At 42.5% G+C, this 14,689-nt stretch overlaps 1 long non-coding RNA gene across 1 annotated transcript in view; it reads right to left on the reverse strand.

Moving 5' to 3' along the window:
* Nucleotides 1-2,042: 2,042 nt before the first annotated feature.
* Nucleotides 2,043-14,689, reverse strand: part of LOC311236982 — a 34,837-nt gene continuing 22,190 nt past the window's right edge. The window contains exons 3-4 of the long non-coding RNA XR_014620270.1: nt 9,883-9,938; nt 2,043-6,821 (exon numbers count right to left, since the gene is read on the reverse strand). This is a non-coding gene — a long non-coding RNA (uncharacterized lncRNA). The remainder of the gene's footprint in view (nt 6,822-9,882; nt 9,939-14,689) is intronic.

Genomic DNA, 14,689 nt, shown 5'->3' on the forward strand with positions numbered 1-14,689 from the left:
TGTAGCTAATGGGCCATCAGACAATATATCCCTTCTGTAACTGCGAGGAACCTCAGGGATCCTGACCTGGAAGCAAAATAAACCAATTTAAAGGTAAAGACAGTGTACATTTCCTGGTATCCCGTTCTCACTTTATCCAATCAGGAGAGATAATTTTTACTATATTTTTCATTCATTTAAAAAAAGATATTGCCAAGCTAAATTAGCTGGCAGATTATTGTACTCGTTTCAAGCACACATTTATTTTTATTTCTTATTTTTGTCAGACAATTTTTGCAGTGTGGAGTTCTCTCGCCTGATTCAATAAAGTGGGTAAACTTTCTGTTTACAGCAGAGCTGAGGGACTGGAGGACCCATGTTACTGACCAAACACTCTATATCAGTGATGAGTGATGGCTATCGTCACTGTAGAGCAATTTTAACATGTAGACCACTTATTTTAACAAAGAGAATACCACTTACAGGGATTTGCTTACATTTGTGGAGCCTGTGATTGGTCTAGGAATATATATTTACTATACATGTAATTCTCAGAATTATAGTATCTTAAATCAATAATTTTGAGGCACTGTGAACCAAACATAAACCTAGAACATACTTAAACACAAATATTCTGCTTTCTGGCTTCAAACACTGTTCTAGGGATCCAAAATGAAGATGCACTGATCACAATAAAATAAAGGGGTTGGGTTCAGAAATCTTGACCATAGAATTCTGACAATGCTCCCATGCTAGAATGATAGGACCATATCAGTAACGCTCCTGTAGCCAAATGACCACATGCCCTTCTCACAGGTGCAACCAGATATAGAACTATGTGATTAAGTGGAAAGCATGAAATTCGGAAAGTTCAATGCAAGAACATCCAGACAAACGGTGGCTTTGCCATGGCAACTGCAGCTTTCAGAGCCTCTGCCCAGGCCTATTTCAATGACATCATCAAATATTAGAATTGATCAGGGCGGTCAGGTGGCGTAGCGGAGATTGCGCTCGTCACCAATGCAAGAGGCTGCGGTCTCGACTCCCGGAGTCAGCATTGCCTTGGCTTGGGCTGATCGTCATACTAACTCGTTTGGCTGAGTTAGGGGGAGGGAAGTCATGGGTGGGAATCTGGCGTTGTGGACAGCGACGCCTACAGGTCAGGTCTGGGCGCTTGCTCAGCGGAGGCAGGACTTGATGAAGGCAGCGTGACCTCCCACGCGTTACGCTTCATCAATGAGAGTCCTCGCTGCCAGGTGAAAAAAGAGTCACTGGCTGTCGCCGCGCGTGTCGGAGGAAGCGTGCGGATGACTTCAGGGTTCCCTTGTACCGACCAGTAGGAGAACATGCGCACAACAACCAGGCAGGGGAGGGGGGGAATTGGCACAACGACTAAATTGGGACGGGGAGAAAAACAGAGAAAAATCGGAGAAAGAGAGGATTAAAAAAAATATATATATATATATATTAGAATTGATCATATTCACACAACAGCCAAGGATTTCCAACCTGAACCTGAGCATCCCACCATCTGCTTTTCCATGGTGTTATTCCAACAAGAGTTTCCCAGAGCACCAGTCAGGGGAGATTAGCATGAATATGAACACTGAAGATATGAAATTAGAAAGCGAAAAGCGATCAGGGTGCTGGCTAGCCTAGCTTAGCACAAATTAATGGAAGCAGATGCAGACCAGCTAGCCTAGCTGTTGACGAAAAACACCTCTCCCAAAGTTTTAAGTTAGGCTAATGGTCCATATCCATTAATTTGTGCTAAGCTAGGCTAGCTTGCAGCCGGATAGCTTTCTACTAAACACATAGAGGAAATGTATCTGATTCTTCTTGTCTGATTCTGGAGAAGACGGTAAGCACATTTCCCATAATGTTGGCGTGTTCCTTTAACACTGTGCATTTGTGAAGATGCAATAAATTCAGTGTATACCCATTATGAAAGTGTACCTGGTTACCTGGTCAATTAATGACTTAAGACTTTTAAGTACTAAAAGACGTTTTTTTTTAAAACCCAACTGCAGAGAAAGAGGCTGTAAACAAGAAGACAGGAGACGTTTTTTTCTCTTTTTTTCAGAGCTTGCGAATTTATTTAACTACTGATAAAATCGCCAACAGAAAAAAGGTACATGTACAATATTACAATATACTGTAAGTGCTTCATCATTAAGTCACAAAGCTACATACATACATACATACATACACGGTAAAATAGTCAATACTTCAGACTAAAGCAGGCCTTTCTAGGCTATTCACTGGCTATGTACAATACAACAAAACAATCCCTACTCAACACAGGGAAAGAAGAGAAAGACAAAAAGGAGAGATACAGATGACAGGAGAGGGGAAGGAGAGCAAGAGAGCATGCAGGAAATGATTCCATTAATTGAGGTAATTAACTCCTAAACAAGCTAATGGAGAGACAGGGGGCCTCCTCGCTACAGGACAAGGCCCGGAATACACAGGGAGACTAACGTGGGCTTTCAAGTTGGTTACCGTGTTAGAATTATATTAGAATGTGGAACATTTAGGATTGAATGGGAAGCAAAGACAAAACTGCAAATACCAACGTTGACTTTGATGTTTAAAAACCACTACAGCCAAAAAAGAAAAACAACTTAAAAAATGTTATTAAAAAAATGTTATTAAAAAGCTTTTTGGTTTTAGTTTGTTTTATAACAAAGAAAGTGTCATCTTACTAAAATGTTTACAAAACAATCACTCAAAAAAGACATCAATGAAAAAAGATTGTTCTTCATGTTGTTTTATAACTCATATGCTACATGCTCGCAGTGTTTTTTGGAAATTGTATTTCTTCACGTGATTATCTGTATTGTGTGTTTTCCTGTCTTACATTAACTACGTCAGGTCGAGACTCAGACGGACTGAGACGAGACCAGCTGGTGAATAAAACCTGAACCGCAAACCCTGCGGGTTGGGATGTGAATCCATAAGTACTGGGGTGAAGTACCTTTGGAGCTGCCGGGCTGTGAACCCATCGTTTTGGGGATTTTAATACGTGCTCAATTTAAGACCAGAAAAACTGGGATTTGAAATTATGGAGGCCGAGGCTGAAGCCCAAGCCTTGGGTGGCTGGGATGTGTCCACAGAAAGAACATGACCCACACACACATGAGGATGTGGTTAAGAACAGTGGATACAGTGGAAGCTGCTGCAGTTATTAAATACTGAACCCAGACTGCACAGGTTGACATTATAAAACCCATGCGAGAAGATAAATAATAAGGTCACAACCCGAGGCTAGTATGGGATGTAAACTCAGGCCATGGAAAATGCCTGGTTGTGAATAGAATGTAAACCCATTAATGTGTGCTTGGAGGAGGCCTGGGGTATTGACCCAAACCACACAGGAACACATGGAACCGTGAGAGATAGAAGAAACTGAACCCCAACCTTAGAGGCTGGGATGTGAACCCCAAGTCACAAATGCTACTGGGATGTGAACACATTCTGGATGATATGTGGCATTTGATCATAGTTCAAAAGCTGAGCCTAAGTAGCAGGTACTGTTAAAACCTTTGTGCCGTGGAGGCGCTTTGAGACCAATATATTAACCGTGTAGGGAAGAAAACACAAACAGAGGCCCTACAAAGCACTCTTTGGCTAGAGATTGTCAGTCTGTTTAAAAAGAAAGTGCCCTGTGCCGGGGGGGGGGGGGGGGGGGGGTTGGGACTACGACTCATCCCTTTTACCCCTTTCAGGTGTACTATTTTACACACGTTGAGATTAGAATTTGAGAACTGAGCATTCTTATGACGACGTCACAACGGCTAACAGGCCACCGGAGAGCTCTGGAGTTGGAATTCTGAAACGATTTCCCCCCTCAAAAAGCATACACGTTGAAAGGGTTAACGCCCACAGGGACGACAACTCACCCCTTTAATAATAATACTCACTCTAACTATTAAAAGGACACTGGTATTTTTGCCTTTCATGTCTTTTATTCTTTTTTTGTTATCTAATGATTGCAGTTTTGTGATTGCTCCCATCGACAGGATGTATATATTACTGGTGAAACTTTTCCCTTTTTTTTTTTAATATAAAACATTTCACTCTACCATGAACGCAGATTCTTCCTTCCTAAAAAGCCAATGAGAAAGCCGCACAGAGAAAACAAACGTCAGGGGGGGGGGGGGGGGTTGGGGAGGGGGAATAAAAGTAGCCAATCCAGGGCTCAAGACTTCCAGGAAGCGTTTTAGTGCTGAGAAAGATCACCCATGCCCAGTGAAGGGATGCCATTTAGCTTTTTTGGGTCAGATTTATACGGTTTCTGTAAATTATTCATTGAAGATGTTCCTACGTCCTACTGTTTTGTGTTATCTTGACCACACCACTCCGTTGGATTGAAATGGAACCGACGTCATCTCGTCGCTGCGCTCGTTGTCATCCGGCGGCTTAAAGCGGAACTTAAAAGATGACCTCACGTGTTCAAATGGGTTTTTCGATCTCGGCACTAAAATTGCTTCCAGGGAAACCGTGAGGGACCCGGACCAGAGCTACAGACAATCCAGACAACAAAGAACCGACACCCTCTCGGGGAGGGGAACCCATCTCAGCTACCTTTTATACCCAGGAGGAGATTAAAGTCCAAAATAGCACCATTCATCAGTGTCTCATATCCGTGGCAGCATCTCTGTCACTTACCACAGGGAAACTATAGCCGTTTTCTACAGCTAAAACACTACATAAAGCTAACACAGCACTGCGCACATAATAATGCCTACTGAATAATAATGAGTTGTTATACCCAATGCAAAACAGCGAATACTACTACTAGCACTACTACTAGCACTACTACCACCTAATAAAGCAAACCTACAAAGCAAACCTACTAAAATGTAAAAAAAAAAATAAAAAAAATAAAGAAAACAAGTTTTAGTATCTAGATAGGAGCTGGGGACTCTGAGCCTTAGCAAATACTGTAGTGGTGGTGAGATACTGTAGACATGATCTGAGCTGAACCAGAATGAGGAAAGTCATGGGGGAACAAACACCTGGTCTGAAAAAGGATAGGCGAGAGGAGGTCCTCATGTTCGAGACCCGCCTTTGAAATGCATAGTGTGCGCCAGTCCACATGTGTAAACGAGGTAAACAGACCAGTAGGGTTCTTGCATCAGTTGCACCAGACTGTCTCTGTGTCTTTTCTGGGACTGAGGTGGAACAAAAAACGACTAACATTTAAAAACCCGCTTGGACATCTAAGATGCAACATCAGAGATTAGAAAAGTTTACATTCTCTCTAAATGCTGCCTCAAAGATGTCCATTAATATGGGCTTCAATGAAAGAATTCAAGTGTAACATACAGACCAAGATAAGAAATTCTGGTAGCAACACCACTAGTCTAATAGTTATATGCTGCTTTTGGGAAAGCAGGTCGATTGTTTTACCAATACCAAGCCACTGGGCTGAGCTACATACATAATGTGTCTTAAGAGAGATTTACATCCAGTACAGGGATAAAACTGAGAGCAAACGTATAGGAGAGATATGGAGAAAGAGGAGTGTGAGAGAGATTTCAGCTGTTTCTTTTGTGAGTGACTTCTGTGGCAGAGTGGAAGACATGCTGCGTTAAGTTACTGTCCGAACCAGGCATTGAGACAGCCAGAAAACCAGGCAGAAAGACAGTCGGAAAACCAGACAGAAAGACAGTCTGCCTGACTGATGAGCTGACCGACTGACACTCACCACCTGTCTGTTCAGACTGTTTTCCCTGTCTAACAAAATGACCGCGTTGACTAGTCTGACCAACCGCCTCATCCGTCCGACCTAACGGTCCCGTCTGTCTTGACGGGCCGTCTCTATTGCTGTACAGTTTTGCTTTGTCATATCCAGTGCTTTCCTCCCCTCCTTTTGTAAACGTTTCAAACAAATCATCAAGGCTTAGAGTCCCATGGAAACAGTTAGATAGATGGCTACTCTAACAGGAGAAGAACAGCGTGACGCACACATGGAAGGTAACAACCTACAGTCATGGCCTTCAGGCAGCAATCAGACCAGCAAGCCCACGCAGAAGCACAAGCTCACACCTTCTCCCTGGCCCCTTTTAACCCTTTCACTACCACTACCAAATAGTTAACCCTTTCACTGCGACAATACAGAAGGTTAACCATTTCACTGCCACGCGGCAAAGGGTTAACCCTTTCACAACCACACTACAGAAGGTTAACCCTTTTACTACCACACTACAGACGGTTAAGAGTCTGTAGTGTGGTAGTGAAAGGTTAACCTTCTGTAGTGTGGTAGTGAAAGGTTAACCTTTTGTAGTGTGGTAGTGAAAGGGTTAATGCTTTCTGAGCACACGTGCTTGGATCATTGTGGCTTTTCTTTTCTTATTGTTATTATTAATTTATTGATACGCTAGCATAGCAAAATCAGCTGGGTGGCCAACACAACAGTGCCAGTGTTAGCTGGTGTCCCGGAACGTTGCACCTCACACTTTCTAAGCCTCAAGTCCGATCACTGCCTTTGCTAAACCCTTCCCACATACTTACAGTATGTACACACAAACACACATACACGCGCATACACACACACACACACACACACACACACACACACACACTCAATCAGAACTAGGTGACTAAGTGTGATTTAGAGAAAATAATATGTAGGGGGAGGCATTCTGCGTTTGCAGTTCCGGGTAGAGAGACAGTCTCTCATAGCGGAAGGAGAGAGTGAGGGAGGGATGGAGGAATGAGAGGAGGGAGAGAGAGAGGGGTGGAGACCACCATTGTTGTTGTTGTTGTTGTTGTTGTTGTTGTTGTTGGTGTTGTTGTTGCTGCTACACCTCATAGGCAGGGGATGACACTCAACTCTGAGAGAGAGAGAAAGAAATAGAAAGAGAGGGAGAGAGAGTTAAAAAATATGTTTCAAATAATATTATTCTATTATATTCTAGGGCTGCTGTTTAATTTTTCAACCTTTGAATTTCTTTTAAATTTGTTCTGACAGAGAGAATAAACCAGTGGGATATTGGTCCTGTATCCTCTTTCGTGAGACAGCCTCAGACCCACTTACTCACCCAGAATCCCAGGACAATGTGTTAGGTTTAAGCATGCACCACTGCAGTGAATCATTACTTGGTAGACTTATTCTGTGTGGTATAATTGTACCGACCTTCTGCACAACTTTGTAGTTTGTTGACTTTAAAACACTGTGTACGGATAAACAGCTTGTTCCACACGTATTCACAGGTGTTCCACACCATATTTTTGTTGACACAACTTAGGAGAAACAAGGGAGAAAAACAACTCTCATTTGGGTCCCTGACTTGAGAGGTGTAAAGAAACCATTGACCATATTCACATGGTAGCCATTTTGCTTTCATGTCATGGTCAGGTTGGGATTCCCTATTCCCCACCCAGGGTGTGAATATGCCGTGTGAATATGGTCAATGAACTACTGTATGTGATTCACAACAACAACACTGGGAAATGTTGCCCATCAGACTCTCAGTGTTTCCCAGACTGTTTATTTGCCGTGGTTCATCACAATATCAAAATAAGCCACAAATGCATTCCCAAAACTGATACAATAACACATAATAATAATGTCTCGTCTTGCATGCACACACAGTCCTGTCCACTGCTCTACACTGTGTATATTACCCATCCCAGCGTGTCACCACCATAGATAACCACTGCTCTACACTGTGTATATTACCCATCCCAGCTTGTCACCACCACAGATAACCACTGCTCTACACTGTGTGTATTACCCATCCCAATGAGCAGCTCCAACTGCGCAGTCGGGGTTGAGTGCCCTGCTCAAGGGAAATTAAGTTGCAATTATAATCTGTTGTTTTTCTTCACAGTGAGAACGTAGCACTGCTCTCTTTTTTTTTTGATCCACTTTTTCTCCCATTTTTCTATATTTTCTCCCATCCCAATTTCGTATCATCCAATTCAACCCTCCCCTGTCACGAACGCTGTTTCTTGCCTCCCACAAGCCGGCTGCAATGTGGACTAAGTCATACATAGCACAAGTCCCCTCCGGTACTTGAGGTAACAGCAGTCGCATCTTTTCACCTGCGCAGCTCGACCTCTCAGTGTCGAGGAGTAACGCGTGGGAGGCTCACGCTGCCCCCGACACTTCCTGATTCTACTGCGCAGGCGCACCAACCGACTTGTAGGAGTCGCTTGTTCACAACGTTCGATCCCCACCCTTCAGTTTTCCCTCCCCGTAATACGGCCAATGTGTATTACTGCGGACGACCAGCCAAACTGAAAAACAATGTGGAGAGCTGGATTCGAACACGCGAATCCTAGCGTCTCCACACTGGTGGCGAGTGCCTTAGACCACTACACCACCTAGCCGCCCCAACGTAGCACTGCTCTCGTTAGCTTTGTGTGTATTTCTCGTTCAGACAGGACACTGTCTTATCACTGCATCAATGTACTGTAAAACGTGTTGTTCTGAACCATGAGGACACCTTGAATAGAGAAATGAGTTGTCTGCAGACTGTTACTCCCCACAGCACTGTAGACTGTGCCGCTGACACCTCACTTCATCAGGCATTACTCAAACCACTGGGTATCGCAAGCTGCAAGGCCAGTGTCCCAATATGGAGCTGTTTGGTTACTCTGCAACACACTATTTCAACACACTCATTTCTACAGTGTATATATGTGCTGACCTAATCTACGGTAATTTATCTCTAGCCACAGAATAGGCTCATGTTTAGGGTTGGGTATCGTTTGAATCTTTTCCGATTCCGGTGTCAAAACAGATACTTGAAAACAATGCCGGTTCCTAATTGATGCCAGAATCTATGCTTTTCCTCTTTTAAAAGGAGCTGTAAGTGGTATTTTTTGTTCAAATAAGTGTTAAATAGCGACTAAAGTCTGACAGCCATCACTGATATATAGTGTTTGGTCAATAACAAGGGTCTCTCAGTCCCTCAGCTCTGCAGTAAACAGACATTTATTTTTCTAGTATCCCATTCCACTTCATACAAACAGGAGAGAGAACCCTTTTCTTTTTTTTTTATACTTATTTCAAGAAAACTCGCCAAGCCAGATTTGCTTACCTGTTTAAAGCACATATTTGAGAGTTGTCTACCCTGATTGGATCAAGTGTATCTTCTGTTTACTGCAGAGCCGAGGGACTGGGAGACCCATGTTACTGACCAAACACTCTATATCAGTGATGGCTGTTTACTGCAGAGCGGAGGGACTGGGAGACCCATGTTACTGACCAAACACTCTATATCAGTGATGGCTGTTTACTGCAGAGCGGAGGGACTGGGAGACCCATGTTACTGACCAAACACTCTATATCAGTGATGGCTGTTTACTGCAGAGCGGAGGGACTGGGAGACCCATGTTACTGACCAAACACTCTATATCAGTGATGGCTGTTTACTGCAGAGCGGAGGGACTGGGAGACCCATGTTACTGACCAAACACTCTATATCAGTGATGGCTGTTTACTGCAGAGCGGAGGGACTGGGAGACCCATGTTACTGACCAAACACTCTATATCAGTGATGGCTGTCAGAATGTAGACCACTTACAGCACCTTTAACCCTTTCACCGCCGCACTACCAAACGGTTAACCCTTTCACTGCGACAATACACAGAATGTTAACCCTTTCACTGCCACACAACAGCAGGTTAACCATTTCACTGCCACACTACAGAAGGTTAACCCTTTACTATCACACTACCGACGGTTAAACGTCGGTAGTGTGATAGTAAAGAGTTAACGCACTGCTTGCAGTATGAGTACATGGATCCTCATGATTTCGGTGCTCATTTCAGCGTCGCACATGATTGGGTTGGGGCAGTTGACCATGTTGGAACCGGAACCACTCGGTAGGTACCCAACCCTACTCATGTTTCCAGTTTAGATCATACGTTTGGTCCAATACATACTTCAGAGAGGACTCCATACTGGGCTCTGGCTTCTCATCCACTGTTAGCATAGGATCCTGGAGAGGAGAGGAGAGGAGAGGAGAGGAGAGGAGAGGAGAGGAGAGGAGAGGAGAGGAGAGGAGAGGAGAGGAGAGGAGAGGAGAGGAGATGAGAGAAACAAAACTCTTCACTACTGGGTACTTCCCCATTGCATTGCCTTAAAGCAATATTTCAGTTTGGTACAATGTGTAGTCTGTAGATTTCAGTACCATCTTCAGATACATCAGTATCAATCAATAGTGATGTGACGTCACACACACCCACCTTTTATTGTCCTGCCAGTAGTCTGAAAATCTAAATTCTCTAAATCTAAAGTGTGAGTGAGTGTGTGTGTGTGTGTGTGTGTGTGTGTGTGTGTGTGTGTGTGTGTGTGTGTGTGTGTGTGTGTGTGTGTGTGTGTGTGTGTGTGTGTGCAGGGAGAGCAGTGTGACTTTAATCTGAACATCTGGGGGTTATTATACAGTTATACTAAGGTCGCTTTCACACAGGGGCTGTTTGGTCCGGACTATCGGACCAGAATTCGATAGTCCGGTTTTTCGGGTTCGTGTGAATGCGAGTCGAACTCGGTCTGCGGATCAAACACGCAAACTCTGGTCCGCCTGAAAACGTAGGTCTCGGTTCGGCTTCATCGAACCAAACGCGGACCAAAACGTAGGAAGTCACCTGATAAACTGCATCTTGGGTAGAAGGAACACCGCAACTTATTATTATTATTATTAATACCGCAGTGCGCAGCACACTGCATCTATCTATCTATCTATATATCTGTGGATCTTGGATAGAAGGAAGAAGAAAAAAACACGGCTTATTATTAATACTTTTATTTATTTATTTTTCAGCACCTTTAAGGCACTCTGAACCCCTTGAAATGTGGCCTCTGGCAATTGTATCCATTTCTTCAATAACATTTTGCAGCCCTAGATTCCTAGAAGACCTAGAAGTAGAAAGGCATACAGGTAAAATAACATGACTGATGTTGTTGTTCTGCCTCAATGCAATGTAAGAATCAATCACAGAACAAAGACAATTATGCCACTCTTTTGTTTTATACCACCAGTAGTAGGCAGTCAGTCAGTCTCGCGGCGGATCTCTCAAATGTGGTATTCATTACTAATAAAACAGCGGCTACCAGAGAATAGCTGGCTACTAATGCGATGTCTTTGTGAGCCAGCATGTTTACTCACTAATGCGATGTCTTTGTGAGCCAGCATGTTTACTGCCTAAATTCAATTAAATTAGAAACTCTTCACAGATCAACTCAGGCCTCACAGCGTGTGTGCTAAAGCATCACCCGAACATATTCACCATTGACTTGTTGTGTCAAAAACGTAGGCAAACAGCCACACACACAGACACACACACGCGCGCACACACAGGCTCGCAGCCACACACACACACATTTCCACTCTCTATCAGCCACGCCTCTGCTACTATCACGCCTGCTCACGGCTACGCAGTTTGTGTATTTCCGCATTTCACTTTCTGAAGGGGAGGGATTTCCACTCTCCATTGTGTCCAATGGACGAGCGCTCTTTTCGACCGCGTGACATTGTTCAGAAAGTTCGTTGCGCTTGACAAATTGCTATGTGAATGCAGACGAACCAAATGATGAATGCAACAATGTTGCAACTTCACCACCAGAACCGCACCGAGTCCACCAAAACTATATGTGAAAGCGACCTAACCCTCTGGCCTCTGCACTATCCTGACCTGATAACCTCTTGCCTTCCGAACAACATGATGCAAGTCTGTGCCAGTTACACACTGAGAACCAAGATTCCTGTTCTGTTTGACAAATGATTACATAGGTCAAGCGCCTGGCAATATACAGTGCAGCCTGCTGACTGAGGCTTACTACTTAATTTCTTGCTCTGTTTTTTTAACTTTTTATACTAAAGAGCAATAGTCTGGAAGAGACAGGCGAGCGCTGTTGAAAAGATTGACTTGCTCCAATGACTTTCTGATGCCACATTAGTGGTGGTACAGTAATAGCGACGGCTGAACCCTCTCCTCCTGTTTCTCCTGTACTTTCTAAACGCCAGTAGCTACACACACAACATAAGGGCATGCAAGGACAAACACAGCCTGCCATCCATTCAAAGTCACTCTCTCTTCCTCTGTCCCCCTGCCTTCTCGATTCCCTCTCTCTCTCTCTCTCTCTCTCTCTCTCTCTCTCTCTCTCTCTCTCACACACACACCCTCCTGTATCTCTCTCTCTCGCACGCTCCTGTATCTCTTTTTTTATTTTTTTATTATGTAACCTTTATTAACCAGGTGGGTCCCATTGAGATTACAAGATCTCTTTTTCAAGGAGCCCCGGCCAAGATAGCAGCAATATAGTGTTTGCAAACAGTAAAAGCAAATATAGCAAAGCATTACAGTAGCAACAATAGCAAAGAATCATAGACAGAAATTAGCAAATGGAATCTAGCTAAGAAAGCAGTTACAAAGTCCAATCTGCCTCCAAACCCTTCACTACATTTTTGAAAGTCCTAATTGGCATCAGCTCGTCTAACTGCAAATCTGTCTGCAAGTGGTTCCAGGCTGCAGGGGCAGCAAACATAAAGGTTCAGTATGAACCTTAGGGACGGACAGTAAGAGGGTGTCGTTTGAGCACAAACCATACTTACTATTTTTGTGTGAGACCAAGGATGGACTTATAAATAAATATGTGTGTCAATGAGTGAGTCTGCATGAGGATCACCATAGTCAAACAAGGGAATTACTTTATTTCCTGCAAACAAAGGAAAAGCAAGATTTGTTTCTCAAATAAAAACCTAGCTTGAGCTTCAGTTTCCTTACTAAGTTTTCAGTGTGAAAGACATACCTAGATACGTGTACTGTGACACAAACTGCCCTGCAATGTGAATGTTAGGAAGAGAAGCTAATAGGCTTGTTTGAGATGAGCTAGGCCTGCGCAGTTTTGACTACGGCCTTGCCAAGCGCGTTGCATGACGGTTAGAATGTTGTCCGACTTGCTCTGGAAATCTGACTGCGCAAGCCGCGGAAAATCGGAAATCTCACGGTAATCTCGCAGTTTTCAGGGCTAGGCGACGCAGTTGCTCTCCACCGACTGCTCAACCTCATGCATGATGGGAAACAGCTTGCTCTGGTTTTTGCGCAAAGCACCCATTGGCTCAGAAAAGTTGTCACCACCCACAAGGAAGTTATGAGACGTCTATCTTATCCATCATTATTCCAAGATAAACTTCATGAACTGTCAGACAGACACCAAATTATTTTGATCAGAATAGTGAGAATACTGACATTCACAATTGAACGCTTTTTACACATTCCTCATAAATGCTGTCTTAATAAACATCTCTGCAATGGAGTTTATATCGAAATAACAGTATCAACCCCCCTGAACAAAATATAATGAGAAAGTTATTTGAAGAAGCTCTTGGTACACAAACTCCTGTATCGAATAATAATAATAATAATAATAATAATAATAATAATAATAATAATAATAATAATAATAATAATAATAATAATAATAATAATAATAATAATAATAATAATAATAAATGAAGCAGGGTATCTGCAGGTTTAGCCCAGTCAGATTTAAGGCTTTTTAAGACTTTTTAATGCCACTCAGAATTAAATTTAATACCAATTTCACGATAACAAAATGGCAAAAATCATGGGTACTCTCAGTACTCATTCAAGGGTACTACGACTATGCCTGCACCTCATGGTACCAAAGCACCTCAAAGGCACTAAAAACAAGATTACAAACATCACAAAACAAACTGGTCAGACTACTGCTTAACCTCACTCCTAAAACCCATTTTTACCCCTGCCCACATTCAAAACCGCTCTTAAAGAGCACCTACGGGAGACTGCAATTCGAAACTGGCCACCGTAAATGTCCAACCCCCCCCCCCCTCCTAATGTACAGTCTCATCCCCATCATATATATATAATATTTTCTGTTAGGATCTCTGGGTAACAGTACTGTATATTATTTGCATATCGTATATGTCACAAATGTAACAGTACTACAGTATATACCTGTATGTCATCATGTATGTCCCTATGCCATAAATGTCATGATGTCATGTATGTTTTTACTGTATTTATTTCTGTATATTTTATTTCATTTTTATTCTATTTTACTCTACTCTTATCCTAGGCAACTTGATTGATTTGTGTTATTATTCTAATTCGTGACCTGTCCTGTCTAAATGTTTAAATGTTGAGCGATTTGCAGTGTCAAATTTCCCACGGGATAATAAAAGTATTTCTATTCTATCTATTCTATGTTGTGTATGTCAATATGAATTCAAAATGGGGGACCCTGATGTAAACAAGACAAACGTCTTTCTCTGGTTTGCATCCCCTTATTATTGTGTGTATTGAGCTGTACTGTATTGTACACATTCTGCAATCTGTTAAATAAAGTTTTCATTCATCCAGTTGTTTTGTTTTTGTGGTTTGGTTGAATGAATACTTTATTTAACAGATTTCAGAATGGGTACAATACAGTACAGCTCAATACACACAATAATAAGGGGATGCAGACCAGAGAAAGACGTTTGTCTTGTTTACATCAGGGTCCCTCATTTTCAATTCATAGTGACATTTATGACATGCACAACATACATGACATCATGACATTTATGGCATAGGGACATACATGTATATATTACTGTTACATTTGTGACATATATGATATGCAAATATACAGTACTGTTACCCATAGATCCTAACATATATATATATATATATATATATACATATAAATATGATGGGGAGGAGATGT

The sequence above is a fragment of the Notolepis coatsorum genome (genome assembly GCF_963971535.1).
Source record: "Notolepis coatsorum genome assembly, chromosome: 11".
NCBI classification, from domain to species: domain Eukaryota; kingdom Metazoa; phylum Chordata; class Actinopteri; order Aulopiformes; family Paralepididae; genus Notolepis; species Notolepis coatsorum.